Source organism: Oryctolagus cuniculus, chromosome 9 (genome assembly GCF_964237555.1).
Source record: "Oryctolagus cuniculus chromosome 9, mOryCun1.1, whole genome shotgun sequence".
Lineage (NCBI taxonomy): Eukaryota > Metazoa > Chordata > Mammalia > Lagomorpha > Leporidae > Oryctolagus > Oryctolagus cuniculus.
In genome coordinates this window covers 134,320,536-134,335,905 of record NC_091440.1, presented here as the reverse complement: position 1 = coordinate 134,335,905, position 15,370 = coordinate 134,320,536, and the positions used below count along the sequence as shown (strand labels likewise).

Genomic DNA, 15,370 nt, shown 5'->3' with positions numbered 1-15,370 from the left:
GGAATATGCTAATTCTGCCCAGTGCCTGAATTGGTCCCCATTCTCCGATTTGGAATCATTAATCGTTCTGGCGAGGTCATTGGTCCCAAAGCATCTTTACCAATGAAGGAAGTTGCCACTGATTGTATCAGAAATTGGGTGAGGCCAATGGAGGGACCCGATGGTAGTCATGATATTAAAGCTACCCCCTAAAAGTACAGGATTATTTTCCTCTGAAGGTCAAGATGTACAATTTTCTTTGGGCACAAGATACATACCGACTGACCTATTATTAATCATAACATGAAATAATGGCTGTGCCTGTGGCACTGGGTTTTTAGTTGGCTCCCAAGCCATCCAAAGTGACCATTGATTGTTTCAGAAGCTACAAAGGAGTGGTCAGTGTAGAAATTCTCATTTGAGTATTTTCAGGCCCACCCCACTCAAGGAATCTCAACACTAAATCGTTGGTGATAATGGAAGGTAACTAAATAGTAGATTTCCTAAGGATTTAGTCAGTTTGTGTTGCTGTAATACAACGTGCGAGGCTGGAAACGTTAGAAAGAAAAGGAGCTTGTTCTGCTCACAGGTGAGGAGGCAGGGAAGCTCAGGGTCCAGTGGCTGCACCAGGCGACGCCTCATGCTGCAGCATAACAGGGCAGATGACATCACATGGAGAGAGCAGAGGAGCGAGCTCACTGGGCTTACCCTGGCCTTCTAACAGCCCACCCTTATGGAACCAAACCCAGAAGACCTAACTCACATCCAGGAGATCTAATCCAGTCTCCGTGGATTTAGACATCCCTTTATTCATGGAAGCAGCATCCCCATAAACCCAGTTTCCCTTAAGGGTTACACCTCCTGCGACTGCCACCAGGGAGAGTTAAGAATCAACATGAGTCCTACTGGGGACTGGAAGTAAGACCACGTAGATTTTTTTAAATGGAAAAAATACTGGGCAAAGGGAAAATGGCATAAGCAAAGTTGAGAGGGGTCAGGAATTACTTCAGTGAGCAGCACTTAATGCCACGAGGTCTCACTTACAAGGCCTGGATTGTGTGGTCACCTTGCCCTCAGTCGCAGGAAGAGAGATTGGACCATTTGTATGATGCAAGGTGTCTACAATGCAAAACCAGTCCCTTAAGAGAGTACATCTAGGGGCTGGTGCCGTGGCTCACTTGGTTAATTTTCCGCCTGTGGCACCGGCATAGCATATTAGTGCCAGGTTCTAGTCCTGGTCACCTCTCTTCTAGTCCAGCTCTCTGCTGTGGCCTGGGAAGGCAGTAGAAGATGGCCCAAGTGCTTGGGCCCTGCACCCGCATGGGAGACCAGGAGGAAGTACCTGGCTCCTGGTTTCAGATTGGTGTAGCTCCGGCTGTGGCGGCCATTTGGGGGGTGAACCAACGGTAGGAAAACCTTTCTTTCTGTCTCTCTCACTGTCTAACTCTATCTGTCAAATAAATAAAAAAAAAATAAGAAAGAGTGCATCTAATCCTGGCACTGAAACTTGGAGGAATTCCTCATCTGATGTGCGTAGGGAGAAGTCGTCTGTGCGATGAAATGGCTACCCCTATTCTTTATAAAAGATTTTATTTTATTTGAAAGGCAGATAGAGGGAGAGAAGGAGAGAGAAGGAGAGGGAGAGGGAGAGAGAAGAGACATCTTCTATCTGTTGGTTCCCAGGTAGCCAGAAACCTGGAACTCCATCCATGGGTGGCAGGGGCCCAAGCATTTGGGCCATCTTCCACTGCCTTTCCAGGCTTACTCTCCAGGAGCTGGATCAGAGGCAGAGTGGCCATAAAACAAACTTTAAAATACAAGATGCTGGCATTGCAAGTAGCGGCTTAACCTGCTGCACCACAAGGCCAGCCCCACTGCCCTTACTTCACTGCAGGGAGCTTTGTGAGGGTTTTTCTTGTGACAGGCACATCTGTTTGAGTTCAGCGTGATGCATCCTAGGACTTAGAATTTGATTGTCTAGCCTACTCAAGGGGAAGAGCTGTAAGTTTTCAGGTGGAGGGATGCTTCTTTTCTAGGATGTCCTCTGTGAGTGTTATTTCTCCACTGAGCTTTTCAAAGTCTTGCACAGTGAAGGGCTTCTCCCAAGAGGCTGAACACAGTTGTGCTCCGTGGCTGGCTGAGTCCAGCCTTTAGCCACTGATCTATGGTAGGACTGACATTGTCCCTTAAAGATTGAGAAAACAAGCAAAAACCCCTGGCTGGACGCCCACCACAGAGCCCCTTCAAGATGAGGTAGGTGAGTGTGTTGGCAGGGCAGAAGCACCTTCATAATGCCTCATTTGAGCCAATCTAATCAAAACAGATGAGCCAGCAACAGTGCACGTGTGCATGTGTGTGTGCGCGCGCGCACACACACACACACAAGCATGAGGCTCTGTAGAGCTTTGCTGCAAGACTTTCAGCCAGGAAATAAAAAAAAAACAGTATTCCCCGGAGTAAACCTGAGAATTTCTGCATATAGGCAGTGGGACATTATCTTTGGAATTTTTCCTTGATTTTTAATGAAAATAGAGAATGTATTGTCTCCAGCGTTTTGTAACAGAATGCATAAAGCATAGTTTCAAATTTTTGGTTAGTTTTCAAGTACCTTATAAAGAAAACTTGAAATAGTGACATTAACCTCAGTGATTGCTAAGATTGCATTGCTTATTTGTACTCTAAACATTACAAATACGTGATGACAGATGCAAACAAAAATGTTATGGGGCATTTGGCTGAAAAAGTGCCAGTCTTAGTAGAAGTCATTAACACAAATATTTCTAATATCCATTTACTTGATCCTTGTCTTAGGTTTGTTACATTATTGTTATTGACTTGTAAGAGTTCTTCATGTATTCTGTTCAAAAGTCTTGTCAGATATGTCAGGGAAATCTGGCCTTGTAGAAGGAGTTGCAAAGTGTTCCCTCCTTGTCTCGGTCCCTTTGGACTGCTGTAGCACAACTCTGTAGGCATGTGGCTTATAAGCAAGAGATTTATTGCAGATGACCTGGAGGTTGGGAAGCATAATTCCAAGGCACTCTGGGGAGAGCCTGCTTGATGGTTCACATGCAGCTGCCTTCTGGCTATGACCTCGCTTGTGGGAAGGGGGAGGGAATTCTCTGGCACCTCTTGCATAAGGTCACTAACTCCATTCATGAGGGCTCCACCCCATGACCTAATCACCTCCCAGAGGCCCCGCCTCCTGACCATCACCCTGTGAGTTAGGAGCTAGTTACTTTGTACTTACTATTTTTACTATTTCCCTTCATTTGCTGAGTTTAGGTTTATTTATTCTTCGTTTCCAGTGTCTTAAAGTAGAAGTTTAGGTGACTGACTTGAAATCTTTATTTTTCAATGTAGACATTTACCGCTGTAAATTTCCTTCTTAGCACTGCTATAGCTGCGTCTCATAAGTTTTAACACCTTGTATTTCCATTTTCATTTTCACTAATTTCCTTTGTGACTTCCTTTTAGATCTTTTGGTTACTTAGGAGTGGGTTGTTGACTGTGATTGTGAATGTCCCAAATTTCCTTCCATTGTTGGCTTCTAGTCTTAATCCTTTGTGGTTGTAGATATACTTTTTGCCAGCAGTTTGAATTGATGCAGTCTACTTCTATGGCCAAGTGTGTGTACTGATGGATGGAATATTCCAGAGATTTCTGTTAGGTTTAGTTGGTCTATACCCTTACTCAAGTCTTTTACATCCTTGTTCTTCTGCCTAATTGTTATTTTGTTTGATATTCAATTTCTCTCTTCAGTTTAATAAAATTTGATTTCATGAATTGTTAAACACTGTTATATAATATATAGATAATTATTTATATTCACAATAGACTAATATTTTGATTGGTACAAAATGTCTTCCTTATATCGCTAGTAATATTTTTCATTTTTATTTGTTCACTAATACTATAGTCACTCCCGCTATCTGATGGTGTCTACTTCTATGCTGCGTCTTCTTCCAGTCTGTTCTTTCATGTGTGCCTTTGCTTCTTGTAGACAGCACATAACTGGGTTATTTCTTTGCTTGCTTGTTTAATTCAGTTCACAGTCTTTAGCTTTTGAGTATTGTTTAATTTATTCACACTTAATGTTAAATGTTAATACATTCATATTGGCTGTTTTACTTTTTGTTTTAGCTGTTTCCAATATTCTTTATTCCTGTATTAACCTTTTACTTATTTATTGATTTTATTACTACTTCATTAACATTTTATGTACCTACTAATTCTGTTATTCATTATTTCACTGTTTTTTGTTTTGTTTTGTTTTGTTTTTTGTGTTTTTTGTAAGGCAAAGATGACCCGGTGTGTCTTTTTGGTTTTATTTATTTGAAAGGTAAAGTTAGAGAGAGGTAGAAGCAGAGAGAAAGAGATCTTCCATCTGCTAGTTCAGTCCCCAAATGGCCGCAACAGCTAGAGCTGGGCTGGTCAGAAGCCAGGAGCCAGGAGCTTCTTCCAGGTCTCCCATGTGGGTGCAGGGGCGAAAGCACTTGAGAATTCTTCCACTGCTTTCATAGGCACATTAGCAGGGAGCTGGATCAGAAGTGGAGTGGCTGGGAATTGAACTGGTGCCCATATGGGCATGCCAGTGCTGCAGACAGCAGCTTTACCTGCTATGCCACAGAGCTGTCCTCCCACCCCCAACATTATGTTTCCGAAGTGATTTCTTAGTGAGATACAGAAATGTACTTTTTTTTAAAAAAAACGTATTTGTTTATTTGAGAGGTAGAGCACAGACGGAGAGACAACAAAAGGTCCTTCATCTACTGGTTCACTCTCCAAATGGCCACAATGGCCAGAGCTGAGCCAATCCAAAGCCAGGAGCTAAGAGCTTCCTCTGGGTTTCCCACATAGGTGCAGGGGCCCAAGCACTTGGGCCATCTTCCATTGTTTGTCCAGGCCACTAGAGGAGAGCTGGATCAGAAGAAGAGCAGCCAGGACACAAACTGGCACCCAAATGGTATACCAGCGCTACAGGCAGAGGCCCAGCCCACCATGCCAGAAATGTATTCTTGGGGCCGGCGCTGTGGCGTAGCGGGTAAAATTGCCACCTGCAGTGCCGGCATCCCATATGGGCACCAGTTCGAGTCCCAGATGCTCCACTTCCGATCCAAGTCTATGCTGTGGCCTGGGGAAGCAGTGGAAGATGGCCCAAGTGCTTAGGCACCTGCACCCGTGTAGGAGACGCAGAAGAAGCTCCTTGCTCCTGGCTTCAGATTAGCACAGATCTGACCATTGCGGCCAACTGGGGAGTGAACCAGTGGATGGAAGACCTCTCTCTCTGTCTCTGCTTCTCCCTCTCTCTCTCTGTGTAACTCTGCCTTTCAAGTGAAATAAATCTTTTTTTAAAAAAAGAAATGTATTCTTTTATATACTGTTCATTCTTCGTTTTTATGTGTTTTTATTATACATATTATTATACATACATATATTTGTATTCAACATACTCTAGCTATACTAATACTTTATAATTAGTACTTTATAGGATTTTATGTCTAAGAAGGAGTTACCCATGCATTGTAATTTATCAGAAAATATCTCAAATTTATATCATTTCATTCCAATGAGATACATTACTCCTTAAAACTTTCTTAACTTTTTTTCTGTTGCTGTTGTTACACATCGTATGTATGCAACAATACATTGATAATTACGAGTTCGTCAGTTTTTTGTTTTCTGAAGAAGCTAATAGAAGAAAGGAAAATCCATATCGACTTTGTCATATCGTTTCTGGTTGTCCCCATTTCTTGTAATTTGAGTTGTTGTCTGTTGTTATTTGCCCTGCAGTGAAACTTTGATCCCACCTACTTCCTTTGTGCTGTTATTGTCAAATGCATTGCATTTTTACATAGTAAAGGCTCAACAAAAGAATTGCATAGTGTTTTCTACTAGTGATTTTTAAATCAGATGAATTAGGGAGAAAATAACCAATTACAGTGTTTTTATAATCACTTATATAATTAACATTTACCAGCACTTTTGTGTGAGTTTGAATTGCTGCCTGATGTAATTTATCTTCCACCTCAAGAACATCCTTTTTAGTATGCATTGTCATGTCTAGAAAGCAAAAAAAAAAAAAAAAAAATCCCAATTTTGTGTACATCAGAATGCCTTCATTTTGTCTCCTTTTTTGAAAGTGGTGTCTCTTGAGGTAAGTTTTTTTGGTTTAGGATGTTTTTCTTTCAGTACGTTGAGCATGGCACCCAGCGTTTGTGGTGAGGAGTCAGCTGTTAGTCTTACTGGGAAAACGCGTGAATGTGGCTGTAATCACCAGCTTTTCACTACTACAACCAAATACCTGAAGCTAGCTGTGTTTCTGTGATGACCAAGAGTTTTGTTGTGCCTTATAGTTCAGGAGTTTCATAGTCCAAGATTGGCTGGCCACACTTTTTGGGCCGCTGGTGAAGGTGTTCTTGTTAGAAGAATCCTGAGATGGCAGAGTATCAACATGGCACGAGGGAGTACCCAGGTCTGTTTCTGTGCACCCTCTTACAAAACCTCCAAGATTTGCTCACTGGGGCTCCACCATAAAGCCCCACCCCAATTAAATCAATTCCTAAAGGCCCTGTCTTGCAGCAGGATAACTGGATTGTTTCTGCTCTCTGAGTGCCGTTAATGTAAGTCTTTAAAGACCAAGCCCATGGCCGGCGCTGTGGCTCACCAGGCTAATCCTCCGCCTTGTGGCGCCGGCACACCGGGTTCTGTCCCTGTTGCCCCTCTTCCAGGCCAGCTCTCTGCTGTGGCCAGGGAGTGCTGTGGAGGATGGCCCAGGTCCTTGGGCCCTGCACCCCATGGGAGACCAGGAGAAGTACCTGGCTCCTGCCATCGGATCAGCGTGGTGCGCTAGCCGCAGCGCGCCAGCCATGGCGGCCATTGGAGGGTGAACCAACGGCAAAAGGAAGACCTTTCTCTCTGTCTCTCTCTCTCACTGTCCACTCTGCCTGTCAAAAAAATAATAAAAAAAAATTAAAGAAAAGACCAAGCCTTTACCATGTTGGTCTTTTGTGGGCATTCGGCATCCATACTATCCAAATCACAGCAGCTCTCAGTCTTTCTCCTGCCATTCCCAACAGTTTGACAGGGACATGTCTGTATATGAATCCCTTTACACTCATCCTAGTTCAGGTTTGTTGAGATACTTGAATATGTAATGTTTTTCATCAAATTTGGAATGATTTTAGTGCGTCCCCCCCACCTTTTTAACTCTTCTACTTTGTTTTTCTCCTCATACTTCGGCTACATCTGGTGAAATCCCACGTTTCTCTGAATCTCTCTTGAGTCATCTCCATTTTTTCTCTCACTTCTTCAGATTCATAATCTGTCTTCAAGTGCATGGACTGTTCTGCCTCTGTGGTAACTTTTCATTTTTTATTTTGGTTATTACACTTTTCAATTCCTCAGTTTACATTTAGTTTTTTTTTCCAAGTACTTTCTCTCCCTTTATTGCTTTGTTTGATGAGATATTGTCACCATAATCATCTTTATTATAACCGCTTTGAAGTATTTGCTAAGTTCAAGTGTTTGGGCTCTTTCAACTATATGTTAGACACTTTTCTTCCTGAGTACGATTCAATTTTCCTCATTTATTTGCCCAAATTATACAGCTTTTGTTGAAAATTCAACACAACTCTGGATACTGATGCTTACTGTAGTTATTTGCTTGTTTAGTTGCTTAGTGTGTTTGCTGAACTATCTTAGTTAATTCTGCTTGCACCTCATATGTAGCCTCTGATTTCAGTCCCCAGACAGCACAGTCTTGGCCATATGTGTAGGTATGCTGATCTTTAACTGGCCGAGAGTGGCAGGGCTTTAGCTGGGCTCTGAGCTTCTCTTTCCTGTCCATGCTGAGGTTCTGTCGGGTCTGTCTGTAGATTCATCATTCCCCAGTGACTAAGGTTTAATCATTGCTAGTTAACTGCTCTTTTTTGACAATGCTCTGGGGCATAAATGAATGTCAGCCCTGAATCCATGAAGATAGTTTTTTGCCGGGTAGTCTCTGAGGCCAGTCTTTGTGGCCTGCTCAGACTTCAGAAGAGCTGTTCTTAGCTGTGTCTTTCCTGATTCTCGCTGTTAAACATGTAGCTACCATTTCACTTGTTGCCCTCATGGAGTTATCAGCCTTCTGGTATTACCACAGTTTCCTTTTTTGTAATTCATAGCATCTTGAACTCTCTCACGCTCTGTTCCAAGCAAGCGTAAGTTGAGCTATGCAGCACTCTGTGTCTCCAGTCTGCCTCTCCCCCTGTGCAGCTCCTCAGTAATGGTTTGTCTTTGCCATAGTGATATCCCGGTCTGAGAGTAAGGTGCTGGGTAGGACAGGAACCCTCAGCTTCTAGACTTTCATTCCCAGTATGAACCTTTTCTCCTGTGAAAAAACTCACAGAAGGGAATTACTCACCTTGCAGTGCAAATTTTGTGAAAGAAGGAAGTCTCAGACTCAGTGCGTGCCTTGTAATACAGAACAGGAGATGATGGAAAATGCTGGTAGTCTGTCCGTCGTTCAGAGAAAATGTCGTCCTGGTCAGGGCTTGGGGAGGGGGCCTCTGGCCTCTGGGATGCACAAGCTGAGCAGAGCGTTCGCCACGCTGAGCTGGGCTGGTCTGTGGGGTGGGGTTGTTGCGCACGTGGTGCAGCATCGCCCTTCTCTCAGGGAGACGAGTAGCTGCACAGAAGTAGATGCTGTCCGCTTGCTGCATGCCCTTAGGACAATTTCCGGAGTCGTAAAATGGTGGTTGTTGTTTTTTTAATAGTTTCACCAGTCTTTGCTGTTTCCCTGGGGAGGGGGGAGCTGAGCCCCTAGTACTATCACTCCAGAAAGGCTTCTGCTCCAACTGTTTTTATTACCAGAGTTACAGAAAATCTTAGCATTGTATTCTGTTGAAACAGAACCAGAAAATGGGAGATCAATCTATATGAAAGGAGGAAAAGAGATGAAAAAGTCATTGTTTGAATTATGGCGATTTTTTTTCAGACCGGCTTGCAAAGTGATGATGAAATTAAATGCCCTAATAGAAAGCATTAAAGAGACTGATTTTGGCCAAGTGGTGATTAGATACCCTGATTTTTTGAAGTATAAACATCTAAAAATGCTGCATGAAATATAAAAATCCTCTTTTAAATATGTCCATTGCCTGCCAAGGAAGTTAGAGAAGTGGAGTGATTTTTTTTAATGATTCTGTACAATGATTTTTGTCAAGTAAGAGCTTGCTTTTCTCGTTAACCACAAGTACAGAGCTTGTCAGCCCACAGCTAGTCAAGCAGCTCCAACAGTGTTGCTAGGTCCTGCTATCTTCCAGCTTCTTCTTCCTCCCTCTGGGTCTTTTTCCCCTTAGACCTATAACCTATGGACTGGTGATTTTTGCTCTGTCTCTAACCTCATGTCTGTACTCCAGCACAGTAAGAAAAGAAGGAAACAGCAAAAGAGGGGACAGGACCTGACAGGTGACAGTGTTTTATAAATCCCCAACAGAGTTTTATTATAATTTGTTGGCCAGTTGTGTCACCTCACTAACAGAGGAGGCTGGGAAAAGCAACTTTTAGAGTTGAACACCTGATCACTGGACCAAGATCAAGGCTCTATTAGTGAGAAGACAATGAATGATGAGGGGCCAGTGCTGTGGTATAGTGGGTAAAGCCGCCATCTGCAATGCTGGCATCCCATATGGGTGCCAGTTCATGTCCTGACTACTCTACTTCTGCTCCAGCTCCCTGCTAATGGTCTGGGAAAAGCAGCAGAAGATAACTGAAGTGTTGAGCATTGCACCCACACGGGAGACCTGGAAGAAGCTCCTGGCTTTGGCTTAGCCTAATCCCAGCTGTTGTAGCCATTTGGGAAGGGAACCAACAGATGGAAGATTCTCTCCTTCTCCCTCTCCCTCCCCTTCCCCGCCCCTCGTCTTTATCTCCCTGTTTCTCTAACTCTAATTTGCAAATAAATAAATAAATTTTTTTTAAAAAAGCAACTCAGGGGAGTATAAAAATGGAAATTGTTACTGGGAGTAAAATTTGGTACAGTAACTCTGAAGAACAATTTAGCTGTAGCAACTAAAGTTGGAAGAAAAATGAATGAAGCAGGGCTACTGATATAAATATGGAAAACTTGGAAAAACAAATTTAGCAAACCAATACAGTATATATAGTGTGTTTTTTATATAAGAAGCCCTTATGATATGTGACAACTTTTTTCACCAAGAAAAGACTTTAAAATGTTTCACTGAATGCTAATCAGTATTATTCTAGAGCTACTACTATTTTAAAATTTATTCCAGAAATTATATAAAAATGAAAACAGATCTCATTTTAGAAAAATTCAACACTCTTTCCAGGGCACATCTCTTTATCTGCCTTTTTTTATTGTGACCATTTTTTAAAATAATTTTTTATTATATTAGATGAACAAATTTCATGTATTGCATATATATAAATTTAGCAGCAGAGCGATCCCTCCCTCCTGCCCACACTCCCGTCCTGCCTCCTCCTTTCTTCTTCTTTCTTTTAATTTTATAATGAAATACTCCTGGTTTATTTTATTATCATAAGGTTAACCTTCCACAAGTAACAAATTCAACAAATAATAATTTAAAAAAAGATGTTTCTCAAGAGTAGAGACAAAGGCTGTGAATAATAATTAGTTCTCAAAATGTTAATTTCACTCATATACATTAAATCATTTGTGCTCTATGGTTACCACAGATCGTGGAAACATATTTGTCTTTTGGGGACTGGCTTGTTTCACTAGTATAATGGTGTCCAGTTGCATCCATTTTGTTGTGAAAGATGGATTTCATTCATTTTTACGGCTCAGTAGTACTCCATGGTGTATATATACCACATTTTCTTTCTCCAGTCGTCAGTTGATGGGCAGCTAGGTTGATTCCATATCTTAGCTATTGTGAACTGAGCTGCAATAAACATGGAGATACAGATACATCTTTCTTGTGCTGATTTTCGTTCTGTTTGGGTAAATTTCCAGAAGTGGGATGGCTGGGTCATATAGTAGGTCTACTTTCAGATTTCTGAGGGATCGCCATACTGTCTTCCACAATTTCTGTACTAGTTTACATCCCCTCAAGTAGTGAATTGGGGTACCTTTATCCCCACAGCCTCTCCAGTATTTATTGTTTGTTGATTTCTCTATGAGAGCCATTCTAACTGGGATGAGGTGAAAACTCATTGTGGTTTTGATTTGCATTTCCCTGATGGCTAGCAGTTCTGAGCATTTATTTCATGTGTCTGTTGTCTGTTTGAATTTCTTCTTTTGAAAAATGCCTGGCCGGAGCCACGGCTCAATGGGCTAATCCTCTGCCTTGAGGCGCCAGCACACAGGGTTCTAGTCCCGGTCGGGGCGCCGGATTCTGTTCCGGTTGCCCCTCTTCCAGGCCAGCTCTCTGCTGTGGCCCGGGAGTGCAGTGGAGGATGGCCCAAGTGCTTGGGCCCTGCACCCCATGGGAGACCAGGAGAAGCACCTGGCTCCTGCCATTGGATCAGCATGGTGCGCTGGCCTCAGCGGCCTTTGGAGGGTGAACCAACGGCAAAAGGAAGACCTTTCTCTCTGTCTCTCTCTCTCACTGTCCACTCTGCCTGTCAAAAAATAAATAAGAAAAAAAAAAAAGAAAAATGCCTGTTCATGTCCTTTTTGCATTTCTTAACTAGATTTTTTCGCGATTATTGAGTTTCTAGATCTCTCTATATATTCTGGTTATTTATCCTTTATCAGCTGCATAGTTTTCAGATATGTTTTCCCATTCTGTTGGTCACCTGTTCACTTTGTTGAATGTTCCTTTCTAGTGCAAAAGCGTCTTAGTTTGATACATCACATTTACCTGTTTTTACTATGATTGCCTGTGCTTCTGGAGTCTTTTCCAGGACATCTTTGCCTATGCCAACGTCTTGCAGAATTTCCCCAGTGTTTTCCTCAGTAATTTGATGGTATCAAGTCACAGATTGAGATTCTTGTTTAATTTTGAGTTGACTTTTATATATGGTATAAAGTAGGGGTCTTGTTTCACATCTCTGCATGCAGAGATCCAGTTTTCTCAACACCATTTGTTAAAGAGATTGTCCTTGCTTCAGGAATTTCTTTCAGCATGTTTGTCAAAGATCAGTTGGTTATAGATATGTGGGTTAATTTCTGGGGTTTCTATTTTGTTTGTTTGATCTTTTTCTATTTTTGTATCAGGACTAGGGTATTGTATTATTTTATAGTAATTCCTAATGATTCATTTTATATTTGTGGTATCTGTTGTTACATTTCCCTTTTCATCTCTGATACTATTGATTTGAGTCTTCTCCCTCTTTTTGTGGTTAGCTTGGCCAGTGGTGTATCCGTTTTGTTTATTTTTCAAAAAGAATCACTTCTTCATTTCATTGATGTATGTATTGCTATTTGGGTTTCAATTTTGTTTATTCTCTAATTTTAGTTATTTTTTTTCCTCCTACTAATTTTGGGTTTGGTTTGTTGTTGTTTTTCTAGGGCCTTGAGATGCACTGATAGTTCATTTATTTGATGCCTTCCTAATTTATTGATGTAGGCACCCATTGCTATAAAATTCCCTCTTAACACTGCTTTTGCTGTATTCGATAATTTGATACGTTATCATATTCATTCATTTCCAGGAATTTTTTATTTCCTTTTTCATTTTTTCTATGGCCCAGTGTTGATTCAGCAGTATGTTGTTCAGTCTCCATGTGTTTGCATATTTTTAAGAGATTCTTAAGCTGTTAATTTCCAACTTCATTCCATTGTGGTCAGAAAAGATACATGGTGTAATTTCAATTTTTTTTTTTAATTTGCTGAGACATGCCTTGTAGCCTAAGATATGGTCTGTTCTAGAAAAAGTTCCATGCACTGATGAAAAGAATGTGTATTCTTCAACTCTGGGATAAAATTTCTGCAGATATCAGTTATGTCCACGGTGTAGATAAGCTCTGTTGTTTCTATGTTGATTTCCTGTTTCATTCATCTGTCCATTGATGAGAATGGAGTGTGGAAGTCTCCCGTTAATATGGTATTGGATTCTATGTCCCCCTTTAGATCCATTAACATTTGTGTTAAGTAGCCAAGCACCCTGGCATTGGCTGCATATACTTTGACTAGTCATAGCCTACTGTTGAATTGATCCCTTAATCTTTACATAATGCCCTTCTTTGGCTCTTTTAAGCATAGGGAGTCAGCCTGGTTTACTGGCAAGAACATGGGTTTGGGAGCCGAGAGACTAAGCTTCAAATCCCGGCTCCGAAACTTGGGAGCACTGTATCCATAAGCCAATAGCCTTACTCCCTCCCTCCCAGCTTTGGCATCTGGAATATCAGAATAATAATTTCCATGTTCAAGGATTGTGTGCAGATTGGAGATACTCTGCTTTTCCATGCTGCATGCTAGGTCAGATCCTTACTGAGTGCAGAGTCAACTGAAGCTCTGATGTACAAATGAGTCCCCAGATCCTATACGTGGACTGATTGCCAACATAGGCCTAGGTGTCACTTGGAACTGCAACTGCTGCCTTGGAATTGCTTACACTGACTTGTTTATTTCCATTACCATTAAGGACCAACCCATGCTTGTCAGTGACACACCCAGAAAAGCAGAAAGTAGAAACAGAGTAGAATGTGGAAGAAATTTGAACCCAGGAGTTCATGCTTCTTGAGGCATTCTAATAGCACTTAAAAAGTGTGTCCTTTCACAAGAAGAGAAGACACAGGCTGTCTTTGAAATTTTGATGTAGCTCCCTATTCTGCATTATGTATTGAGTACATGTTCTTGAAATGATGAGGACCTTTTAAAAAATCATGTTCTTTATATGCATCATAAGCAATGTTATTATATCTCATAGCTCTTTGAGAAGAGGCTAAGAGCAAAGTCAAGGTGAGTGGTCAGCTTATAAACAAGTTCAGAAGGAGATGCCATTCATTGTTAAGCAGCAGTGCCAGACAAGCACCACTTGGAACGAGAGTTATGTGGGATCGCGTGTGGCGTGTGAACAAGCTCATGTCAAGCTCATGTCGCACACTGAATCTCTTCTTCCCTCCTCAACGCAAGAACAGCACATTCCTTCATGGTTACTGTGGGGTCACACTTTTGATTGCAGTCTTTCATCTTGTGTTCAAAAGTATCCTCTTATGGGGTGCTAATAGATGCTGTCTGGTAATAGAGTCTTTCAAGTTGATTTGATCTTCCCTAGCTCTGAAAGAAAAAAGAGACAAGAAAAAACTGGATGAGAACTTTTCAGACTTCAAGGACAGATGGGGAAATCATTTGCAGGCTGAGGTGTTTGAGTGGCAGGGGAGACCCCATCATGGTCCAAGGAAGCCATCACCTGAAAGTTTATAGGGAAAATGGCAGCTACTGCTCACAGGCCTTATCTAGTAGCGCTCCTTCAGGAAGAGAACACAACTATAATGTATTTTATTTTTAAAGGTTTATTCATTTATTTGAAAAGCAGAGAGGTAGAGGCAGAGAGGGAGAGAGCTCTTCCATCTGCTGGTTCACTCCCCAGGTGGCCACAACAGCCGGAGCTTTGCTGATCCAAAGCCAGGAGCCGGTAGCTTCTTCCAGATACGCCATGCAGGTGCAGGGTCCAACACTTGGGCCATCTTCTGCTGCTTTCCCAGGCCATAGAAGAGAGCTGGATTGGAAATGGAGCAGCCAGGACTTGAACTGGTGCCCATATGCGATGCTGGCACTGCATCCCTACACCACAGTATAGGCCCCTAACGTATTTTATTATTTTAATGTTTTATCAGTATTATCTATTAGGAATGAGTTTTGTATTGTTTTACCAATGGCCTTCCCTTGGACTTGGGAGAATAAGATGACCACTGAGCCACATCAGAGGATGGTGATGCGGAAAGAGAGGTCCAGTTTGCATAGGGTCAGAGTGGGGACATTGTGGAGAAAGGAAGGGTGACAGAAGAAAGAAACCCCAAGGGAGCTGGTGACAGAACTGGCTGACTTCTGGTCCAGTGTGAAGTTTCTAAGAAAAAAGCAGATAGACAGGAGAAGGAATACTTCACTGAGCAGGGGCCTATCTGCCCACGACCATCTAGGGCTCTTGCAGTTGAGACTCAAACCTGAATGCTGGGGGGGAGAAGGCTTAGTGGATGTACATGCTGCCCCCTCCCATCAGTGCTGCAGGCAGCGCGCTCCCCACCCCCACAGGGACTGGGAGACTGGTGGTGGTGGTCTATGCAGAGGAACGTGGGGAATGTCTGAGAGCAGGGAAGACAGCAAATCCCAGGGGCAGGCAGGGGGGATACCCCAGTCTTCAGCTCCTGCAGAAGGCACCAACAAGAAAGAGAAAGCTTCACAGGCAGGTTGAAAAGTAGGTTTTTATTTTTATTTATAAGATTTTACTCAGATACCTACCTGGGAGAATTGCTCACCATCAGA

The 15,370-nt window shown here is 42.2% G+C and overlaps 1 protein-coding gene across 7 annotated transcripts in view; it reads left to right on the top strand.

Moving 5' to 3' along the window:
- Positions 1 to 15,370, top strand: part of LOC103348942 (uncharacterized) — a 218,749-nt gene that overhangs the window by 156,756 nt on the left and 46,623 nt on the right. The gene's annotated exons all lie outside the window — the stretch shown is intronic.